This window comes from Nicotiana attenuata, unplaced genomic scaffold, assembly GCF_001879085.1.
Source record: "Nicotiana attenuata strain UT unplaced genomic scaffold, NIATTr2, whole genome shotgun sequence".
Lineage (NCBI taxonomy): Eukaryota > Viridiplantae > Streptophyta > Magnoliopsida > Solanales > Solanaceae > Nicotiana > Nicotiana attenuata.
The window spans coordinates 334,182-340,598 of record NW_017670476.1 but is presented as its reverse complement, the minus strand read 5'-3'; positions in this window follow the sequence as shown (position 1 = coordinate 340,598).

Sequence of the window (6,417 nt, the reverse complement as noted above, 5' to 3'; positions counted from 1 at the left end):
AAAGAAAAAGGATTTTGCATGGACCCCGGAATGCCAACGAGCCCTGGAGGAACTAAAGCGATACTTATCGAGCCTGCCTTTGCTTCATATCCTGAAGGTAGACGAAAAACTTTACATATATTTGGATGTGTCAGAGATAGCGGTAAGTGGGGTACTAGTTCGAGAAGAGCAAGGTACGCAATTTCCCGTTTATTACGTAAGCCGAACTCTAGGAGATGCTGAAACTAGGTACCCTCACTTAGAAAAATCAGCACTTGCATTAATAAGCGCATCTAGAAAGCTAAAACCATATTTTCAATATCATCCTATATGTGTATTAACCACTTACCCCCTTCGAAATGCTTTGCATAAACCCGAGCTATCGGGCCGATTGGCCAAATGGGCCGTCGAACTTAGCGGGTACGATATCGAATATCAACCCCGAACGGCCATCAAGTCTCAGATCCTAGCTGACTTCGTGGCCGATTTTATGCCAACCCTCATACCCGAAGCGGAGAAAGAACTCCTGCTAAGTTTGCGTACATCATCGGGGGTATGGACCCTTTTCACAGATGGTGCCTCGAATGTGAAGGGGTCCGGGCTTGGCATTGTCTTGAAGCCACCCACGGGTGATATCATTAGACAATCTATCAAAACTTCTAGATTGACTAACAATGAGGCCGAGTATGAGGCCATGATTGCAGGTCTCGAACTAGCTAAAAGCTTGGGAGCAGAGGTCATCAAAGCTAAGTGCGATTCACTATTGGTAGTGAACCAAGTAAACAAAAGTTTCGAAGTTCGAGAAGATAGGATGCAGCGATACTTGGATAAGATACAGGTAACTTTGCACCGCTTCAAGGAATGGACCTTGGAACATGTGCCTCAAGAACAAAATAGCGAGGCCGATGCACTCGCTTACCTGGGATCCTCGGTAGAAGAAGATGACAACGTCCCGGGGACTGTCGTCCAGTTATCGAAGTCTGTGGTTGAATAGGGTCACGCCAAATTAAATTCAACAAGCTTGACATGGGACTGGAGGAACAAGTATATCGACTATTTGAAGAATGGACAACTCCCATCGGACCACAAAGAATCGAGGGCCCTACGAACCAAAGTTGCTAGGTTTGCATTAGATGAAGATGGAACATTGTACTGGATGACGTTCGATGGGCCACTGGCGGTATGTTTAGGGCCGGGATACCGATTATGTTCTACGAGAGGTCCACGAAGGTACTTGTGGAGATCACTCCGGCGTCGAATCTTTGGTTCGCAAAATTATCAAAGCAGGTTATTATTGGGATAGCATGGAGCAAGATACTAAGGAATTCGTCAAAAGATGCGATAAATGCCAACGATTTGCACCGATGATCCATCAGCCCGGAGAATAACTCCATTCGGTCCTATCCCCGTGGCCTTTCATGAAATGAGGAATGGACATAGTCAGATCCCTACCAATGGCCCCAGGTAAAGCTAAGTTTATTTTGTTTATGACTGATTATTTTTCTAAGTGGGTGGAAGAACAGGCATTTGAGAAGGTCTGAGAAAAAGAAGTTATTGACTTCATCTGGGACCACATCATATGCCGATTCGGGATACCTGCCGAGATTGTGTGTGACAATGGAAAACAATTCATTGGCAGCAAGGTGACGGAGTTCCTCGAAGCACATAAAATAAAGAGGATATTATCAACACCGTACCACCCAATTGGAAATGGACAGGCCAAGTCAATGAACAAAACTATCATTCAAAACCTAAAGAAAAGGTTGGATGATGCAAAGGGTAAATGGAGAGAAGTTCTACCCGAGGTCCTTTGGGCATATCGAACAACATCGAAGTCCAACACGGGGGCTACCCCATTCTCTTTGGTGTATGGCTCCGAGGCCCTCATCCTTGTCGAAGTCGGAGAACCCAGCACCAGGTTTCGACACACATCGGAGGAGTCAAATCACGAGGCCATGAATACTAGCCTCGAGCTACTAGATGAAAAACGAGAAGTAGCACTTGTTCGGATGAATGCACAAAAGCAAAGGATCGAAAGATACTACAATAGAAGGACCAATCTCTGACACTTAGGAATTGGGGACATAGTTCTACGGAAAGTTATCCTCAATACTTGAGTCCCAAATGAAGGAAAACTAGGCCCGAATTGCGAAGGACCGTACCGAATCCTCGGAGTTGTCGGCAAAGGATCTTACAAACTTAGCACGATGGAAGACGAACAACTACCAAATTGGAGCGTATCATTACTCAAACGATACTACTGCTAAGGTATGGCTTTATCCTTTTTGTCCATTTGAGTTTAAAACTAACTCATTACAGATTCTCGATCGAAGCTATCGAAGACACCCTTTTTGCACGAAGGCCTTAGGTTTTAAAGCATGCGTTGCACTCTTTTTCCCTTTGATCGGATTTTGTCCCAAATGGGTTTTACCGGCAAGGTTTTTAACGAGGCAACAACTATATGCTACCTAAGGAGAACTCAATAGTATCCAAGGCTTCTTTTCAATCAACCTCGAATACTGGGGGGCATCACCCTCAGAGGTCATATTTTTGAGGAAAATACTTCATGCCTAAGAGGTCCTCAATAGGAAAATTTTGGAATGGGCCAAACGGTCAAATGTACCGTGTCCATACAGAATAGTCGAGCCCCGACGGTGAAACATGTACGCATGTATCAATTATTTGAAGAAGCATTCTGTTTATCTCAAAAACACTTTGTGTATCAAAAAAGTCTACTATTATACAAGCTCTACACTTATAATCCTATGGGAAACGGCTCAATGGCCAAAGCACGAATGTAACCCCGAGATACTCGAGGACTGTCACCGACAATCAGCTCGTCCGAGCCATCGAAAACTCGGACTCATAAGACCTCAAAGAGGCATCCCCCCGAAACAAAGGCCAAGGCTAATATACGCGGGGACTAACTTTTCGAACAAGTTCGAAAGGTTATTGGGAAACAAGTCCAAGAGACACACCCGAAGGCTACGACCAAATTAAAGGCTACGGCCATATAAAAGGCTACAACCATACTAAAGATTACGGTCATATAAAAGGCTACGGCCGAAATAATGCTGCTCGAAGACGTCTGACTTCCGCCATAAATTAAAGGCCTTCAAACACATTGAGAAAACCCGGTTAAATCAGGCTACCCTCAGCAAAAGCAAAATATATAGGGCTCGATAAATTCAGCCCTCGAATAATCTAAAGGCTTCAATAACATCAACCTTCGAAAATACCTCAAGAGGTGTTTGATTATGTTTACACAAATAAATTATTAATAGGGTTCTGATTCGTCGAACCTTCGAAAAACTCAATGGATACGAAAAACACATGCTAAGGCATAAGAAATTTGTTTTTTTTAAGATTAAGACGTCTGAATCTGAATACACATCTGAATATCAAGATGTGTCTTAAGATTAAGACATCTAAATCTGAATACACATATGAATATATTAAGATGTGTATTAAGATCTGAATACTAAAAATTAAGACTGTTTGATTTTTAACAACTGAATGCATAAAATTTATCTTTATGTGAAAAAAATCTAGTATTCTAAAGGCGGTGGTTGGTGGTAGTTTTGGTAGATGATGGTGGTTCATACTAGTAGCTAGTAGTGATTGGTAGTGGTGGCAATTATGATTGATGATGGTGGTGGTGGGTGGTGATAGTTAATAATGGCGGGTGGTGGTTTGTGATTGAGGAAGGTGGTGGTAGGTTATAATGATGGGCGGTGCCGGCTGTGGTTGTTAATGTTGATGGGGTGGTTGGTTGTGGTAGATGAGGTGGATAAGTGTTGATTATGGGTGAGAATGATGGTGGTCGGAGTGGTGGGATGGTGGATGATGATGGTCGATAATGGTGGCGGCTATGATTGAGGATGATGGTGGCGTGGTGGTGGTGGTGGTGGTGACGGCTGAGTATGGTGGTGGTGGTGGTGGTGGTGGTGGCGGCATAGTGGTAGTTGATAATGGTAGGCGGTGGTGGCAGTTAATAGTGAATATGTGATAGCATCTTTATGAAATTAAGTCTCTGTTACAGATCTTGATCATACAGACCTATTCAGACTCATTAAGTGGTTGTTAAGTAAAAAAAAACACACTTAATGACTAAAATCTGAATAACTAAAATTCAGACTTTAAAAACAAACGCACTTAATGTCTTAGATCTGAATGATTAAGATTCAGACCTCCATTAAGTGTAAACAAATGAGGCCTAAGTCTTTTAGCCGAAAAGAGGGAAAAATTATATAGCCACTCTAGAGGCCGAATTGTCCCAACTTAAAGAGCCTAAGGGCCAACTTAAAGAGCCTAAGGGACGATATATAAGAGCCTAAGGGCAACCTTCGAAAGGCTTAAAGGCCAAAACATATAGTTCGAGACCCCGTTCTCACTCAACTCGGACTCAAGAGTCCCGATATCCCGAGCTCGCATCGAATCGATTTAAACTTAGCTCGAGGATTATTATATTTATCAATAAAGACCTAAGGGTTTATTATGTTCCAAGTCCAAACCAATATTCGGACCGATCATTCGAGTTATACAATTGAATCTTCCACAGATGAGAACAGAATGAAATTCAACACAAGTTGGGGATAGAGAAAAAAGGTTCTTTATACTCACAAAGGATTACAAAAGTATATTTACAATGCCCACGAGGGGCCCTTACACAAAAAAGAAAAAAGAGAACCTAGTCTATTTTGGGGTTACGTCCCCGGAAGCAGCTTCCTCGGGAAACGCATCCTCGGCAGCTCTATCTTCGGGAGCCTCCTTTTCCTCGGGAACACCTTCCTCACCTTCCCCGCCCTCGGAGCCGCTCACAGCATCTTCGTCATCAGAAGAGACAAGAAACCTGGCATCAGTTTCCCGTGCCTTTACTTCGGCTATGTCTCCAGTAAGGTCGAACCCTCGGGCGTGGATTTCTTTGAGAGTCTCCCTCCGGGTTTGACACTTGGCCAAATCATTATTCCGTTTTTCTCGGTCGGAGGTCTCTCTCAGCTCCGCTTGAACAGTCGCAACATTTTTTAAGTACACGACAATGGTCTTGTCAGTCGTGGCCTTCGTCTTCTCAACCTCAGCCTTAGCTTGTGCAGCTTCAACCCGGGCTCTAGCAAGCTCCGCCTCTAACTCCTCGATTTTCCTGGCCTAGGCCATACCCTTCGCTTTAATACCTCGGAGTTGAAGTTCAACCGAGGTTAGTTGGATTGTAACAGCTTCCTTATCGGCATCGAGCTGATCCATGTTCTTTTTCCACCTATGGTAGTCAGCCTTAACTTGATCAACCTTACTCCGAAGTTGCCCAATAATCTCCAACTTCTGCTGCAGTTGAGACATCAAAGTATTAGCCTCTAAAGTAAGGCCAAGAAGACCATACTCTGTTAAAATCACAGTTACCTGCTCGTCCAGCTCGGTCTCGTTTTTTGCGAGCCTTGGCCAACTCAGCCCGAAGTTCCAAGCTCCTTCTACTTCTGGCCATAGAGGAGCCTCAGGGCTTTCTCTTCATCTGAAACCCTCCTGAGCTCGGCCTCACATTGGCTTAGCTCATCTCTAAACTTGACGATGGCCTACACGTGAGATGAAGATGTGTCAGTCAAAGGAAAGGAAGGGAAGAGGAAGTTATGACAATGAAAGTTAGCATTTACCTGAGAAAGAAGACGTTGAGCCTCCTCGAAAAGGGTGGATGCATCGTTAAGGTCAGCAACGTCGCCAACCTCGGTAAAACAATCCCAAAAGGGTTTTCTTCGAGGATTTTTCTCGGATCAGGTGTTTGTAAAGCCCAAGCATCCTTTATTGCCTCCTCGGAGTAAGCTGGAAGAGAAAGTGAGTGACCCATTGTCATGGACCCAAGCTCCTCGCTCGGGGCACTCTGGCTAATTTCGGCCCTCTCAGTGCTGGCCCCTTTTGATGTATTTGTTGAAGAAGGAGGTACAATCTCGATCTCGGGGGACCAGCGTCGATTCTCCACCATCGCTCTCTTCATCCTCCAGGTATTGGATGGCTGAATCCAAGTCCACATGAATGAGTCTTATCCTCAGCTTCCGGGCAGGTACCGCCTCATCCTGGGAATTTTTAGGCTTCGAAGCCCTTTTTCTTTTATTGTCTTTCTCCAATTTCGGGGTCGAGGACACAGCTTTCTCCCCGGGCGGAGCTGGCCTCATTTCGGATACATCTTCGATGCCTGCACAAATAAACGTGAATAAGTTGACACCACCAGCGAATGAAAAATATCTGGAACTTGGGAAGGGAATTTACCATGATGTTTGGCCTCCCACTTGCCCCTCGATAATTCACGCCATTTGCGCTCATCGTAGGAGGAGGTGGCAGCTAATTTCGAACCCAATCCTCGAGGTCGGGGACCGCATGAGGCACCCAGGCAGTGGCTGCGGAAAGGGTAAAGGCATTAAGAGGCGTGAAAGCTGAATATGAATAGATACTAGG